Here is a 17,645-nt window from a genome sequence, read left to right on the forward strand (position 1 = left end):
GCCAGTGGGAGAGAGAGGTGTGTGCCTCTGGAGTTAGGGCTCCCTTCACTGGACTCTCCAGGATTCAACCTGACAATGACATCTCTTCTAGACTTTTCTCCTGGTGTTAATATGCTCCTTCCTCCTTCCTCCTAAACCCCCACTTTTACCGGAATTCTTTCACCTGCCAGAAAAAAGGAAAAAAAAAAGCAAGTCCTAAGCTTTTCATTAGGTAGTTGGAATAAGAAGTCTTCTGGGGTAGTTGGATGAAACCTGCACAGCTCTCACTGACTATTGTAAGCTCATTGAGCACCGGGAGCTCCTTGGTGGATGCAATGAACATTTTGCTGGAATGATTATGCAAGGCCACAGTCATTTGCAGCAACAAGGCAACTCTAGGTATGGAGAGACTCCCTGAAACTCTTGATTTGCTGGAATCTTCCTCAGTTGTCTCATTAATATGAGTCCAGGACAGACAAAGGCCCAGAGACCAGATCTTTTGGGAGACTGCTACCCATCAGGGATTTCTGCCTGAATATCCCAGATCTTCTGGTACCTCTGCTGGAGTCTGATGGGAACATCCGGTTTCATCTGGGAGAGCCCTGCTGGGCCACTTTTGCACTGATTGAGATTTGGGGTCCAGAGTGAGAGGCTCTGGGATATAGGGTAGAGAGGGACAGGTGCAGTCTTGGGAAGCCTGGGGACAGCTGACCAGGCGGCAAGGACTCACCGGCCAGCGTTGACGTCATTGACTGATGCACTGAGAGCAGGGCCTGAGCACAGGTAACAAGGCCGGAATCATCTCTCTTTGTACTGTGGTCTGTCTGTCCTGGGTGAGCGAGGCGTGGGCCTGCAGAAATGGCACTGGGAGAACAGCTTCTTGTACTCTTGTCTACTGCAGAGGATTCTTTTTGGTGAAAGTTTCTTAGACATGCCGTCTTCCCCTCACACGCCACCCCCAGCCAGAAAAGAGGCGGGAGACTGAACCTGCCATCCGCAGGTCCTAGGTATGTGGGCTGCGCAGGGCCCTCTCAGCGCCCCCTGGCAAGGCCCCCTCCCCCGGCCTTGCCAAGCTGACATGTCCTCTGGGTGGCCCTGCCCAGCCTCTGGCCTGCTGCCCATCAGTGTTGAATCATGCCCCTCAGAGGACAGCGTGTAACTGTGCTTCCAGATATAGCCCCTGGCCCCTCCCCGCCGTGACAGGAAGAGTCATTGTCAGAGAGCACTCCATCTTTTTGACACCACATGCCCGCATAGCTTTCTTCTCTCACTTCTCAGCCCTGCACAGCCTAGAATTCTGTTCTGAAACATATGTAGAGCTGTTGGAAAAAAATATGTGATCCTTCCCTTTTTTTTTTTTTTTTTTTATCTTCATCTCCCACATCAATTTTCAGGACTGCCTTCAGACTCTGGCCTGTACCATCTTCTTCCTCCGTCTCACAATTATCAGTGTTTGTCACAGTCAGAGGCTGGCTGCATTGAGGCAGGAATGTGGTGTTTGGTAAAATTGTAAAATTAGCTAGGGGAGTTAATGAGGCATCCCTCCTCTGCCTTCCACAGAGCAGGAGGTTTATGAAGGTGCTTTGAGCACCTTGTCTGAGAGGAAAGCGAGAAAGGAGGGAATGTGGAAGAGCCTCGTGCAGGTGGGTTTGCAGGCCTAGAACCCAAGTGGGCCTGCTTAGCTGAGGGACCTGTGAAGTCATCCCCTCCAAGCTTCTGCTTCGGGGCAGGCTCCACCAACCACTGTGAACCCTTAGGGGCCCCCTCCCCACATCCAAGGATGTCCCAAGACTGCACACAACTGGGTATGGTGAGCCGTTCTAGCTGCAGTTCTTTTTTGGTCCCGTGTAAGGCAGAAGAGACAAAGACTACACACTTGGTCTCAGAAGGTACCCACAGCAGAGAGAGGACCAAAGATAACAATTATAATGGCAGCTAACATTTACTGAGGGCCGACAGGTGCCAGGTACTGGGCCAGACACTGTTCTCTGTGATCTCATTTGATTCCCACAAACCCATGTGAGGTGCGTATTATTATGATGTCCATTTTTGGATGAAGAAACTGAGTTTACTTGTCTAAGATCACCCAACAAGTAAGAGGCACACTTGGGCTGTACTCCCAAGTTCGCCTGACTCCCAAACTCTTGGTCTTCACAAGCTCCGAGGCAAAGTTATTTCCATTCCTTTTCCAGGCGGCCCACTTCTCTCTCCCTACCCTGAGTTCACGTGGCACAGATTGCACACTCGCAAATGCTCCCCCGAAAGCTTTGGAAGTCATGGTTTCAAAGGCGCGTGCAGAAGACCTGCCAACAGTCTATTTTCTGCACACACCACATTCTCAGGTCCTCTAATTACAGCAAACAAACCTTCCTGTTTTCGAGCGGCAATTTGATGTCATTTTAGTTGTCAGATGCACTTTATAATGCTTAACATGGGAAAGAGTTACCCCACCTGGACCTTTCACTTGAGGTCAGCCAGGAAAGATGAGGGTTTTGTTCTCGTTTTGTTTTCTGAGGGGAGGGTGGTTCATGCTAAGACTGGGCATTAAGCGTGACAGGCAATATTTCTGTTTTGAAAGGTGTGGAGTCTCAAGGCTTCTGAATTTCGAGTCTGAAAATGTCAGTGCTGTAGTTGTAATGTAACACCTCAATTATGGTGCAGGGGGTAAGAAAGAAAGACTCTGAAACCTGCAAGGTTCTTTAGATCCACAGCCTGAACCACAATTAAGGTTGCAGAAACACCAAAGGCAAGCCAATGAGTGTCATTTTTAACCAGTTTGAACATTTTACTACTTCCTAACATCAGAAGCACCCAGGCTGCAGAGCCTGCTTCTTGTCCTCAATAAAGTGATTAAGCTGAATGGGTGTGGGGAGTAGTATTAGGCTGAGAAGGGCTCCAAATAGAAATGCTCTGTTTTCTGAAAGTCACAGCAGGCCTGGAGAGACTGGCAGCCTGGACGTGCCACTGAGGGGCCTGAGCAAGGGGGAGGGTGGGTGGCAGTCCCCTGGGTCTCAGATGGGGTGGTTGGTAGGTGTGTGGTGACAGGCAAGCCAGGTGACGGGCCCCTTTCCCAGCTGACATCAAGAAGAGAGTGTCCATGGGAACTATGAATTGGTTGCTTCTGGCTTGGTTTGAAGAAATCCCCGGGGTGTGTGTGTGTGTGTGTGTGTGTGTGTGTGTGTGTTAATGAATTTTAAGTAACTGACAATACTGGAGTCTAGGATGAACACCTCAGCCTAAAATTTACATATTCACCCCCAAAATAATGGATTTACTTGGTGTTCTTGGGGAAGAAGGGGTCCAATTTGGGCAGTAAGAAAAGGCCGGTTATAAGGGGCACATACAGAGAGAGGTGGGGAAGGGAAGAGAACCTCAGGCCCAGAGTGAGCATCTATCCTGCAAATCCTCGATTAACGAGGATGAGTGGAATAGAGGGACTTTTGGTAAACTGAAGGTCAACCAGAAACCTTGTCTGTTTCAGTCTGTGTAGTTTGCTGTCATTCACCAATGAGAAAGTTCATTTTTTCTACTTTAAGTAAGTTGATTGTTTTTTATGATAAAATATTTTGCTTAGAAGTTAAAGGGAGAATGCTCAGGAAGAGAGCCAGTCATAAGGATATTCCTAATTGGGGTTTTGTTGTAAGTCACTGTGTGTGCAAAAATTCAGTATATTTTGCTTTGGAAATGTATTTTTTTCCCCAGTTTTATTGATAAATACACGCATCACTCTATAAGTTTAAGGCATGATGGTTTAATTTACATACATTGTAAGATGATTATCGCAGTAGCTTCAGCTAACATTCATAATTTCATACAGATATATATAAAGAAAAGAAAAAAGAAAAGAAAAAAAGGAAAGAATTTTTCTTCTTGTGATGAAAACTCTTAGGATTTACTCTCTTAACAACTTTGCTGTACATCATACAGCAATAATAACTACAGTCATTATCTTGTATGTACATTACATCACTGGTACTTACGTATCTTGTAACTGGGAGTTTGTGCCTTTTGATCACGTCCCTCCAAATAATTCCCTCTTTCCCCATCATCTGTCTCTGGTAACGACAAGTCTGATCTCTTTTTCTATGAATTTGTTTTTTAGATTCCACATATAAGTGAGATCATACAGTTTTATCTTTCTCTGATTGACTTATATCACTTAGCACAATGCCTTCAAGGTCCATCCATGTGTCACAAATGACAGGATCTCCTCCTTTTTTTGGCTGAGTAGTATTCCATTGTACCGGGGGTGCCAAGAAAAAGTATACAAGTGGACAACATTCCTCAAGCAGTAGTTCGCCGTAATCAGAAGTGTCTGGACGCGCTGATGGTAACCACTTTGAGCACCTCTTGTAATTGCAGAAGTCAAATGTGACTTGTATTCATCTTTTGTTATCGGTATATATTGAGTATTACAATTTTAATAGTTTTTTTCCTTTCTTAAAACGTGTATACATTTTTTTGGCACCCTCTGTATATACCACAACCTCTTTATCTACTTATCCATTGAGAGACACTTAGGTTGTTTTCATGTCTTGGCTATTGTAAATAATGCTGCAGTGAACAAAGGGGTGCAGACAATTTTTTGAGTTAGTGTTTTTGTTTCCTTTGGATATATTCCCAGAAGTGGAATTGCTGGATCACATGGTATTTCTATTTTTAATGTTTTGAGGAACCTCCATACTGTTTTCCTTAGTGGCTGCACCAATTTACAATCCCACTAACAGTGCACAAGGGTTACCTTTTCTTTACATCCATGCCAGCATTTGTTATTGCTTATCTTTCTGATGATGGCCATTCTAACAGGCATGAGGTGATATTTCGTTATGGTTTTAATTTGCATTTCCCTAATGACTACTGTTGTTGAACATATTTTCATGTACCTTTTGGCCTTTTGTATATCTTCTTTGGAAAAATGTCTGTTTAAATCCTTTGCCCATTTTTCAATTGGGTTATTTGTTTTTGTTTTTTGCTATTGAGTTGTGTGAGTTCTTTATGTATTTCAGATATTAACCTCTTATCAGGTGTATGGTTTACAAATATATTTTTTTCATCCTGTAGGTTGCTTTTCACTTTGTTTATGGTTTCTTTTGTTGTATAGAAGCTTTTTAGTTTGATATAGTCCCACTTATTTATTTTTGATTTTGTTGCTTGTGCTTTAGGTTATATAATAATTTTGGAAAAATTATTTCCAAAGCCCATGTTAAGGAGCTTTATTTCTGTTTTTCTTCTAGGAGTTTCATGGTTTTAAGTCTTCAATCCATTTTGAGTTAAGTTTTTGAATGGTGTGAGATAAGGGTCTAGTTCATTCTTTTACATCTGAATATCCAATTATACCAGCACCATTTATTGAAGACACTGTCTTTTCTCCGTTGAGTATTCTTGGCTCCCTTGTCAAATCCCAGTTGATCATATATGTTTGGGTTTATATGTGGGCTCTAGATTCTGTTCTGTTGATTTATTTGTCTGTGTTTGGAGTGTGATGACTCCTGTATTGTTCTTCTTTCTCAGGATTTCTTTGGCTACTCCAGGTCTTTTGTGGTTCCATATAAATTTTAGGAGTGTTTTCTTCTACTTCTTTAAAATGCAGGAAATGTGATATATCACACTGATTATTTGCATATTTTGAATCATCCTTGCATCCCAGGAATAAGTCCTACTTGATCATGGTGAATGATCCTTTAAATGCGCTGCTGAATTCAGTTCGTTAGTATATTATTGAAAAATTTTACATCTATATTCATCAGGGATATTGGCCTGTAGTTTTCTTTTCTAGGAGTGTCCTTTTTCTAGATTTGGTATCAGGATTATGCTGGCCTCATAAAATGAGTTTGAGAGTGTTTCCTCCCCCACCCCCCTCTTTTTTTTTTTTCCAGAAGAGTTTGAGAAAGATTTGTATTAATCATTTTTAAATGTTTGGGAAAATTCACCAGTAAAACCATCTGGTCCTGGACATTTCTTCATTGGGAGATTTTGTGTTATTGATTCAATCTCCTTAGCAGTAATTGGTCTATTTAGAATTTCTATTTCTTCCTGATCCAGTCTTGGTAAGTCGTATGTTTCTAAGAATTTTTCCGTTTCTTAAAGGTTATCCAGTTTCTTGGCATATAGTTATGAATAGTAGCCTCTTACGATTGTTCATATTTCTGGGGTATTAGTTGTGATGTTTCCTTTTTCATTTACTTGGTTGATTTGGGTCCTTTTTTCTTTGGTTAGTCTAGCTAAGGATTTGTCGATTTTGTTTATCTTTTCAAAGAATCAGCTCTTAGTTTGGTTCATCTTTTCTGTTTTTCTGCTCTCTATATCATGTATTTCTGCTCTGATTTTTATTATTTCCTTTCTTCGCCAACTTCCAGTTTGGTTTGTTCTTTTTCTAATTCTTTAAGGCATAGAGTTAGGTTGTTGATTTGGGATCTGTCTTGTTTCTTAATGTAGGCATTTATTACTATGAATTTTCCTTTTAGAACTACTTTTGCTGCAACCCATAACTTCTGGAATGTTGCATTTCCGTTTTAGTTTGTCTCAAGAAACTTCTTTATTTTCCCTTTAATTTCTTCTTTGATTTATTGGTTGTTCATGAGAGACTTGTTTAACTTCCATGTGTTTGTGAATTTTCTGGTTTTCCTCTATTGATTTCTGGTTTCATGCCATCATGATAAGAGAAGATACTTGATATAATTTCAGTCTTCTTGAATTTGCTAAGACTTGTGTTGTGGCCTAATATATGGTCTATCCTAAAAAATGTTCCATGTGTGCTTTAGAATGTATATTCTGTTGTTGGGTAGTATGTTCTAAATATGTCTGTTAGGTCCATTTAGTCTATAGTGTTGTTCAAATCCTGTCTTTATTGATTCCCTGTCTGGATGATCCATCCATGGTTGAGAGTGATGTAAGTCAGTCTTGAAGATCAGTTGTCTTGAAGATCACCTTTTCTTCTGTAAAGCCCTACATGTTTCCATGTCCTGGAACTCATTCCTCTTCATAACAGCTTTAGGTGGCAGGGAGGGGCTAGGAAAATGATGACAGTTTACACATGGAGAAATGGATTCTAGAATACACTAAAGTCCACAGCAGAGCCAGAGCTAGACCCTCGTGCTGCGGACTCCCAGTCCAGACTCTGATGGACAGTGGTGTTAATTCCTGGACCAAGAGGTGAGGATTGTTCTTAATAGGGAAATGCTCAGAGAAGAGGGTGGGAACTGAGGAGCGTGGCCTCAGAGCTTATGGGAATGATCCCCTAACTCCGAGTGAGCCAGAGTGTGGAGAATAGCAGAGGACTCGAGCACACTGCCTTTGGGACCTTTTCCTATCCCCTTAATATGAACTTCTTACTCTTTAACCTTTTATATAATCAAAGGCCCTTCTAGTTAGGTAAGCTTCCCATGTTGCCGCCCTGTTTGAGTTAGTTTCTTTATCTTTGATACTTACAAGCTATGAGATCTTGGGCAAGTAAACTAAGCTTTTCAAACCTCAATTTTCACATCTATAAAACGGAGATAATCTTAGAATTAATAGGAGAATTAAATGGCATATAGTATATGAAATAGTACAGTTCTGATGTCATAATAAACGTTCAAGATGTGTTGGTTATTAATATTCGTCTTGTTACTATCAATGCAGCAGCAGCAGCATTATTATTCCTCATTGCAGGGCAGCCTTTGCAGGACCCCTAGGATCCTGGGAAAGGAAGAGTTAGGGTGCAGTTGCCAAGTGCCAGTTACCATTGTTAGGCATCTTGTTGTGCATCGTTTCAATTAAACCTCCCACCAACCTTGTGGCCTCATTTCTGAGTGAGTGATGCTCCCTAGAGTTGTGCAGCTTCAAAGCCCTGCTTGTAGGATAGGAGAGATACATCATCACCCCTTTAGCAGGTGAAGAAACCAAGGATCAGAGAGGTTAGACTGCTGATGGCTCTTGATGTAGCTGGTGGGTACCCGAGTTGAAATCTCAGATCTGTCGACATCAAAGCCAGCGATAACCTTGATAGCGAGGCGCCTCTGCTGGCCGAATCCTGCTTCTTCCTGGCAGCTCAGTCTGGATGTCTGGGCAGGTTGTGGCATGGCTTCTTGATGGAGCTCTCAGAAGAAGAGAAACTCATGTCTGCATAGGGAGTAGTCAACAGACACTGTATGCAACGCCCTGGTCCTGGTTTCTTGGAGAGTACAATGGTTATCACACTTGTGATAGCATTTGGAGCCCTCTGAAATGCTTTCTTTCTTGTCACTTGAAATATGATTACCTACAGCGTTTTAACTTAAACACACACACACACATATACACACACACACACAGTTGCAAGTAGAATTGGAGAGAGGAGCTAGGAATAAGGAGAGAGCAGGAGATTCTGAGAAGAGAGGGGATGAGGGAATTGTCACTATCGGGATCCCAAGGAGATCCCAGCATTGTGAGAGGACTTGGCGTACTTTTCAGTCAGTGAGAAATTAGGAGAAAGGGACAGAGGACCAGACTGCAATTAGGGCTCAGGAAGGCTGACCTATCTTCCCTCTGAAAAATACCTCAAGTGAAAATTTAATTGGCAAGAATGTTGGAGGCTGTTGGGAGCCTGGGGTAGTGGCAGACATCAGTTTGAAATTTGTGGATAGGCAGGGTTTTGATTCTGGCCGTCACTCATAGAGCAGCCTGGTTTTGCTTTGCTCTATAGTTCTTGCAGTATTCATAAATCTTATCCTGGGGAGGTGTGTGTGGGAGGGATCCCCCCACACCAGATTTCAGGTGACGGCCTCTGACAGAAAACTCTGGAGGTGCTTCAGAAGAAAGGAGCAGGGTACCTGAGGCTGAGAGGAGGAGGCCAAAGGCTCAGGTAACAAACAGAGCTTTGAGGCTGCTGCATGCTGTCAGAAACCCCTTTTTACATTCTGAACCTCTCACCTGAGAACCCGCAAGTGGAGACCAGGGAGGAGGACGACTGCTGGTGTCCAAGGATTGAGGGGATATCCCATTATATCATGGCAGAAATCCCCACTGGGTTTTTTCTGTCCTTTTAACCTCGTCTCTAACAAATGCCAAGACTGGAGTGCTACCTCTTCTAACAAAACAAAGCTGTGAAAACCTGAAAGCTTCAGTGTTCCCTGGAACTCAGGGGTCAGCCTCTGCCTCAGGCTCACGGGCTCAGCCTGACTCTGTCTGGCTAATAATTCTCTCAGTGTCTGGACTCTGTTCTACTTTGCCGGCCCGATAGAGCAAGGTATTCCCCTTAAGAAGGAATCCCCTGGATGAACCAGGGAACCCAGCCCCAGCATGGTCCAGATAGCTCCTTCCTGTCGCCCAGGGTTATAAGCCTTTGAGCTCCCTTTACAGCCACATTTAGCTGTCTTTGTCATCTGCTTCCAGCTTCTTCTCACACGACACCTGTGTTCATCTGTTATTCTCCCTTAGGGTTGTCCTGATTTAAAACTTGCCATTTATAAATGGAGAGGTGAACTAATTCACCCAAGGCCACACATCTCGGGCAAGGACAGTCAGGACTCTGAGTCCATTTCTCTTTGTGGTGCTCCAGGAACGCTTGGGTGCCCCTGACTGGAAGAACCCTCCTTGAGACAGTTGTCCATCTGCCTCATCTAACGGTGACCCTTTCTATCATCCAAAGCAGCCAAACAAGATGTGTACAGAGGCCTGGAGAATGCAGTCTCACCTCTCTAGGCCATTTACTCATTCCCCCCGGAACTGGGGGCCAGAATATTATGGGCTGGAGTTCCTGAAGGCTCAAGCCAAGGGTGGCCTCCTGGAGCTCGTCAACTTGATGAAGTAAAATTATTTCATAATCATATTCAGACACCTGGTATACGCCGGCAACTCCATACAGGTTCTTGTTGAAACTGTCTTGTGAGGGTTAATAACCCCATTTGAAGAAGGAAAGTGAAGCTACAAAGTTGATGCCAGGACCATACCACCATTGACTGGAAGAACCCTAGAGCCATGGCTGACCACTGGCCGCTATAGGACTTCGCCTCGGGGAGATTTCCGCGTTGGCACAGTGTCTGGAAGGAAGTCTAGTGCATCACAACAGGGGCTGACATTCTCATCATAAGAGAGGTGCTTGTGCCATTGCGTTGATTGCCACCATACCTTGACCAGCCAGTCCTGGAAGTGGCCATGGTAAGAAACAGGTTAAAGGCAGTGGTAAGGTGACCGCCCCCCCCCCCGCCCCCCCAAACCAGTACTCTTAGCCTTCAGGAAGATTTGTATGTTGTTGTGTTCACTGCAACAGATTTACATCTTACTTGTATTTTATTTAAGATAATTCACCTTAAGTAGGTTTGTACTCATCTTAGTAGGAAGGTGATAATGCCATAAAACTTGGCTGTGAGTGTTGGGAACCGACTGGAGAGGGGCCATTCCTTTGATCTTCTCCCAGGGCAGGTTGATTGGGCCCTGTCTTTACTTGCATGTTGTTGATTTGTATACAGGGTTCTTGGAGCTGCACAATAATTAGTGACATCTGCCTTTCTTTATCTTATCCACTCCCTAGAAAAAGTCTGCTGAAGACTTGGCCACAATGGATGTCTTTCCTCCCTTCTTTTTCTCTTTGTGAAAAGATTGGGGAAGTAAGAATGTTTTAAATGTTATGTTTATTGCATGCATTTGACATCTACGTGGGTCTCAGACATTGACATTGAGGGAGAAAGTAATGGTAATAATGATGATCTTAACGACAGCTGGCATTTACTGAGCAGTCAATGTATGCTGGACATGGTGTGATGGACTTTACATACACTGTTTATATGAATCATCACTCAACCCTGTGAAGTGGCCGCTCTGTGCCCAATTTCACAGGTAAAGAAACAGGCCCAGAGAATATAATGAGGTTGCTCTAGGTGGTAGCTGGAAATGGTAGGACCAGGACTTGAACCCGGGTTTTTTTGATTGCAGAGCAAGGAGTCTTCTCATATGCAGCTGTATATTGAGTGTACGTGTTTGTACTGGCCAGAGTCTGTGTTTCTAAGCCTCTTGAGTTACTGCTGGTGCTAAAAGTGGTAACAAAGGAGCTTTGCAGGGATAAGGGACAAGGTGGACTTCTGTTTTCTCTGTGGGAAACGATCAGCACCACAGAATCCCAGTGACAGCCAAGGGCACCAGGGCAACAGGGAACCTTCTGGTAGATTAGGTGGGATAAGAAGTGTTCTCTCAGACTAGAGTTGCCTCAGCATTTCCTTTTGACCCATTCCAAGGTCTCCTCTTCTCTAGAATGGACGTTTTGCCAAAGGTGAGGTGTCCAGCCACTTACTAGGTCTTTGATGGGAAATTGATTCTAAAGATCAGACACCATGCCTCCGGCAATCCCCCATTCCCTTATCTCTGCTGTGGTGGCCTGGGAGACTGCCCTGGGGGCTTTCTCAATCCTCCCTTTGACGGAGGCCCTGCATCATTAGTTCATTCACCCTTCCATCCTGCAGCGAGGCCAGGCCTGAGGACCTTTCTCCCAGTTCATTGTCAAGTAGAAATATCCTCAAACCATATCCTGCGCCAGTTGGTAGGGCTGATTGTTTTCCAGTCAGCCCACATTGGCCCACCTGCTTTCCCTCTTCCCTCTCCCCTGTACGTGTGTACCTTACAGAGATTCTGGTTCCGTATCAGTTTTTGTTTTGTTGATAAAGGAGAAAGAGCCAGAGGGAGCACGAGAGAGCACGCCTCCCAGCTCCTCTCGGGGAGCACACATCTCCTTGAGTGAAAGAACACTCAGTGCTGGCCTCTGGAATTGGCAGCCAGCATACTGTTCTCTGTCTGATAAGAGGTACTGTAAATAAAACTGTACACCATGGTCCGTTGTAAAATGCCCCACGTCTGTACTCATTGTTCCGACAGCTTATGCTTTTTTTGGGTCTGCTGTTTTGGTACACTCTGTACTTCCTTATGTAAGCAGGCATGCATATCTCATCAGAACATTCAAGATGTTTATTTTAAAATCTCAAGGAATTAAAAGAAAAAGGACACATTACTCAACATTAGATGCTGGCAAACGTTAGGTGATTTTTCAGTGGTTCCTCCCCCCCTTATTAGCATAGGGTGGGAAAGGTTTTGGAGAGGGAGGGATTTTGAATTTTTTTCTTCTCTCCTTGGCGGCTGGCTGCCTTATTTCCTTCAGAGAGACACCAGCCCACATCTGATAGCGTTCTGCATCTTCTCCCCTTCCTAGATGCTCGGGACCCCTAGCTCGTTTCTGGTGGGGAAGGCAAGTAGAGAGGGAGACTCTGTACTTTGCCAAGAAGGAGAGCCCAGAAATGGTGGGGGGAGGGCAGCTGCGGGGAGCCTGACGTGCTTCTGCTGCTACTGGATTTCAGCTCTGTTGTCGTTGGAGTGCTGGCCATTGAGAGAATGCTTGATGGTTTTGAGAGTGCTTTCCTGGCGTGTCCCTCCTTTGATTCCTGCGAGTCAGGGTGATCCTCAGCACAGAGTGAAAGCGGCTCCCATACAAGGAGGTCTTAGACCAGCTCCAGCCTCCATGTGGGCTGTGGTGGCTGCCTCCCTTCTTTTCACCCAACCGTAACCTGCTTTGAATCCTCCTCCTCGTTCCAGCCCCTCTCTAGCTTTCTGGAGGCATCAGGAAGTCGGGGAGAAAGGGGAAAAGTAAGGGTGTGGAACATTCAGATTGGTCAGGCAGCCCCTGCTCCCCTCAGTGTAGTGCTTAAGCCCTCCCACTCCTCATCTGCAGGATCCCTGGGAAGCTGGCAGGGGCAAGGATGTGTGTCTGTCTGTCTCTTTAACACTGAGTCTCAGATAAACTCAGTGCCTGGGCTGGGAGTGGGGGTCACTCAGCAGACCTCTGGCAGCCAGTCGAGGGTCCACCCTAGCCGCCCGAGGTCGCCTAGGACTGGAGACTCCTGAGTTGCTTCTTTGCTGCAGGGGTGTGAGTCCTGGGTGGCCAAACAGGGAGCAGAGCTGATGAAAAGGAGATCTTGCTCCAGAGGAGACAGATAGCCCCACTTCCTAGCCTTTCCTTTCTTCTCCCCACAACTACCTGAGTTCTAGCCAAAGCCATGTCCTTGAGTTGTGAAAAAGTGGCAGTGGAGAACTCAGACTGTGTAGAATAAGGACTCTGCCACCCCCTAGGGGACAGCCTGGCAGTGCCCTGCATGGCCACTGCCCCCTTCCCAGGCCAGTTCTGCTCCCAGGAACCTGGCTGAGAGTTTCTTTGTTTAGCAGGCATTTAGTGAACACAAACTACACATCAGGCACAGAGGAGGGCACTGGGGATAGAGAGCAAGACCGATGCCAGCCCTGCTGTCACGGAGCTTACGGTATGCTCGGGAAGATGGGACAGAGCCCAGCAGCACAGGACGGGGGAATGGGGCTCCTGAGGCTCGTCCTGGGAGGATTTAAGAGTCGAGAGCTGAGGAACTGCCAATACTGACATGCTGGACCCGTGACAGATATTCCTGCTCCCCTCAGCAAGACAGTCATTCACCTTTAAATCAGAGGGACAAGGTGTATGTGTGAGATGATAGTGAAATGTGTCTTTACACATGTGAGACTTACTTCACACAAGATAAATGACCCCCGAATAACTGTACATTGAATTTCAGTAAAAAAATCAATCGTACTTTTTGCACAAAAGAGTTCTTTAAAGGAGTCATGACCCCAGGCCTGACGGGTGATAAGAGCTACTACTTCCGCGTTCTGTGTGCCTACCTTGCCACAACCCTCTGAGAGACGTACTCCTGCTGTTCCCACTTCACAGATGAAGCGAAAGGCTCACTGAGATTAGGCAACTTGCTGAGGGTCACAACTGGTGATTCGGTTGGCTGAGATTTGAACTCAGATCTGTCTGACCTGAATCCTGAGCCTTAACCACTCTACTGCTTCCCAAGGTATAAATGGCATCAGTGATCTCTTATGTCCAAAGAAGGCTTGGTGATTAACAGAGTTTGGCGTTTATTAATATCCATTATCTCTTTGCATCCTCACAGCAGCCTCCAGCGAAACAGACAGATATGGTCACCCCATTTTGCAGACTGAGAAACAGGTCCATCGAGGTGTGAGGATGAGTGTGATGTCCAGAGCAGAGGGTGGCTGAGCCGGGCCTGGGACCCAGCTCTCCCCACCCTAGATTTTACTGTCATCTCTTTCAGTTCACTAAAATCTGTCATTGCTAGGGAGGAGAGCAAAGGTCTAGCCCACTTCATCCTGTGGTTCTCCCTCTTTGATATTTAATTTCTCTCCCTGCAGCCCATCCCTTACTTGACCCTATCTCTTCCTCTCCTCTCACTGACTCCATTCCCACCAAGTGGCCTCCTCGTTCTTCCTTTGCCTGGAACAGGCTTTCCCACATGGTGGTGTTGCTTCTTCCTCTCTCACCTTTTTCAAGTCTCCACTCAGATGTCAGCTCATCACTCTAGTCTTCCCTGACCGCCCCATATAAAATAGCAGCCCCTGGCACTCTCGATACCTCTTCACTTAATTTATTTCTCTTTTTATTAATCTTTTCATTAATTATTACCACCGTATATTTACTTTATTTTTTAAAATGTGCCTTCTCCTCTAGAATGCAGGCTCTTTCAGGGCAGGCATTTGCTTCTTTTGTTCATGTACTGTAATTTGCTCTTGGCATGTACTTAATGGATACCCAGAAAACATCCCCTGTATACAGGAAGGATACGGTGAGGAGTAGTCATCGCTGAACTGTACCCTGGAGTTCTCCCCACTCCACGAGGAGACCCAGGAAATACCGTGGGGGATAAACGTGGCTGATGTGTCCATATGTACCCGTTGTGTTTCACTGGCATGACCTCCTTCCTTCCCCCACCACCCCCTCGCAGTGATGCTTTATAAATGTATTAGTGGCTGAATGATGTCACCGTAATGCATTTTGGGAATAGCCATGTGGTTTATACACACTTGAGTTGCTTTGAATGCAAACCTGACATCATACTGAAGGCAGCAGTGAAACAGCATATGCACAGTAAACAGGCAGAGACTGTCTTATTGATTAACAGATGAGGCCTCTATTATCGATCAAAGCTTGGCGAGGAAATTTATCACTTTTAATTTCAGGGCTGCCAAAAATATCTGCCTCTGAGCCAGCCATTACAGAGGCAACTTAAAAGCACATGCCTCCTTGGGGGAGAGGGGTTTCTGCCTCTTGTTGCTGGCTCTTGTGTCCTGGAACTGCCTGTCTTTGCTGCTGGGCTCGCCCTGGGGAGTTGGGAGGAACTGGGGTTAGGGTACGGGGTGTACTAGAGCTCCATGAATGGGAGCCAATGTCTGTGGTATCCGTGTGTGATGAAGGTTCTGACTCGGGGTGGCTGAGGACAGGAGACTTTCACACACTCAGCTCAGTTCTGTGACTTCAGCCAGGCAGGCATGGGTGGGGGAAGACTTTGAGGACCAGATGTGGTCAGGCTTGGGCCAAGCCAGCAACCTTCACTAGATGGTGTGTGTTAATCTGTTTTATCTTTATCTGAACTTGTCTGATGGCACACATCCGGCCCTTTACTTCCTACCTGCCCTTCTTCCTTTCTCTCTGCTTCTCGGTCATTAAAGCAGACGCTAAGACAGCCACATCGATGACTGTTTTCTAAGAACCCGTCCTACCACATCCCTTTGAAGCTGTGTACTGGGGCCTCCTCACCCCATTGCAGGGCTCCACAAGAAGGCCCCAGGGTGCCCTTCCTTTTCCAGTCCCCGCTTCCCTTCTCAGGCCTCCCCTTCTTCCCTTTTCTTCTTGAGGGAGCCGTGAGAACTGATAGAACCAAAGAAAGAAATACAATTAAAATCAGATCCTTTACAGATGTGCAGAGAATCAGTGCTGGCTGATGATTTGGGATGGCGGGAGTTTCTCCTCGTGAGGGGCTGGGGCCTCATCCGCCTCCGGTTTTCCTGCTCTGGCCCTTTCTGCTCTTTGAGGCACATGCTACATTTCCAGTGTAAATGGATGAAAAGTGGTCCTGGCTGCCACCTGTATGAACACACAGCGTGACTGCTTGGCCATCAAGTTTCTTGGTTTGCTTCAAAGCTCCCTCTAAGCTGCTTATAGGTCCTTGGCCCCAGGTCGCCCTGCAACTTGAAGGGACACCCAGAAGTGATCACCGTGTTCTCCCTGCCTTTAGGGAGCGAGCCAGCCACCTAAGACAAGTGACAATATTTGCTTTTAAAGCACTTAAGGAAAAGTGATTTCATGCCTTTCTTGGAACATTTTATTGCTCATTTATTCAGTCAGCCAACTAATATTTATTGAGCACCTACTAGAAGGTATATCCTGTTTGTCATTAGGAATATAGACGAGGTCAGTGCCCTCATAAGACCTGCCATTCTAGACCTACCCTAGGATCCTAATACCCTTCACTGCACTGGCAAGAACTATTGGTGTTTTAGTCTATACTGGTGCAGCTTGTGTTCTGAGTTCTAGTCCTTAAAGGTGTACAAATACTCCAAGGTAGAGGTTTTAAGCTTTTTTAAAAGTAGTGGAACGATTTTCCAAATAGAATTTTACAACCCTTGATGTATACAAGGGATTTTCACTTTTTTGATTTGGGGGAAGGAAGCCCAGAGCCCACCTTCTTACCCATGTGGCATCTTTGCAGATGGAACCCTACGGAGGCTGGAGGGTACCAGGACGAAGAGCACAGGCTGTGACATCAGGCTACCTGCCTTTGAGTCCACCTCTGCCGCTACCCACTGTGTGACACTGGGAAAGCTACTTAACCTATCTGAGCTTGAGTTTTCTCATCTGCTAAATGGAGTAATAATAGTGTGTACTTTAAAAGGTTGATAGCATCAAATGAAATGACGTATCTTAAGTACTTAGCCTCCTGCGGTATACGATAAAGCCTCAGGAACTCTGAGATGGTTTGAAAACAGCACTAGGCTATTTTCTACCACAATACATGTAAGAAATAATTCTGCCTCTTACGAACTCGGATACAAAACTACACCACAGGCACACTTAAAGAGGTGCTAAGATGTGTTGAAAGGAACAAAGTTCAGCAGCAGATTGGAAAGGCAGAGCAATGAGGGCTTGGTGCCTGCATCCTGCGGCCTTGAAAATGAATTGGGATGGAACAGACAGAGGAATGAGACCGGGCATGGCTCAAGCCAGAGACTCAGGGAAGGTCAGACAGCACCCAGAGAGGGCCAGTGAGGACAGCTCCCTATGCAGCTGGACTGCTGACCGGCTCAGGTTATAGAAAGCCTTGAAGCCAAGTAGAGGAATTGAGAATCCATGCAAACTGGGAGCCATTGTGTCTGCTTGAGCAAGGAGGTGTGAGGAATCAAGTGGCCTTCAAGGAACCTGCATCTGTTGGGTAGATAGAGGGCAACCAGTGGTGTAGCAGCCATCCTTGTGTCTTCCGGCGTCACGCGCAAGACCTACCAAGGGCCTGAACGGGGCAGTGATTACAAACATACCGTGGAAGAGATACATAGAGAAGACATTTTGAAAGAAAACCACCGAGGCTCACAACAGGTTCCCCCTGCCTGAGATAACATATTAGAGCCTTGAAGACTATTAACAAGTGGTAAGAAGTCCTGTTTAGCTTGACATTGTGACATTGTCACTTCGAGCATTGTAAATGATAGTTCTTAAAAAGTTTATCAAATTCATTCGCACTGAATTGATTTAGTTTATTCCACAAATATGTACAGTAATAGTTCCCACTGGGGGTCAGAAAGGTGAAGCTGTGCATCAGATGACATGCTCCCTCCCTTGGGCT

General features: G+C 45.5%; 1 protein-coding gene across 4 annotated transcripts in view; it reads left to right on the forward strand.

Moving 5' to 3' along the window:
* The window catches only part of ZBTB16 (zinc finger and BTB domain containing 16), a 184,225-nt gene that overhangs the window by 104,635 nt on the left and 61,945 nt on the right, over positions 1-17,645 (forward strand). The gene's annotated exons all lie outside the window — the stretch shown is intronic.

This window comes from Rhinolophus ferrumequinum, chromosome 11 (genome assembly GCF_004115265.2).
Source record: "Rhinolophus ferrumequinum isolate MPI-CBG mRhiFer1 chromosome 11, mRhiFer1_v1.p, whole genome shotgun sequence".
Taxonomy (NCBI): Eukaryota; Metazoa; Chordata; class Mammalia; order Chiroptera; family Rhinolophidae; genus Rhinolophus; species Rhinolophus ferrumequinum.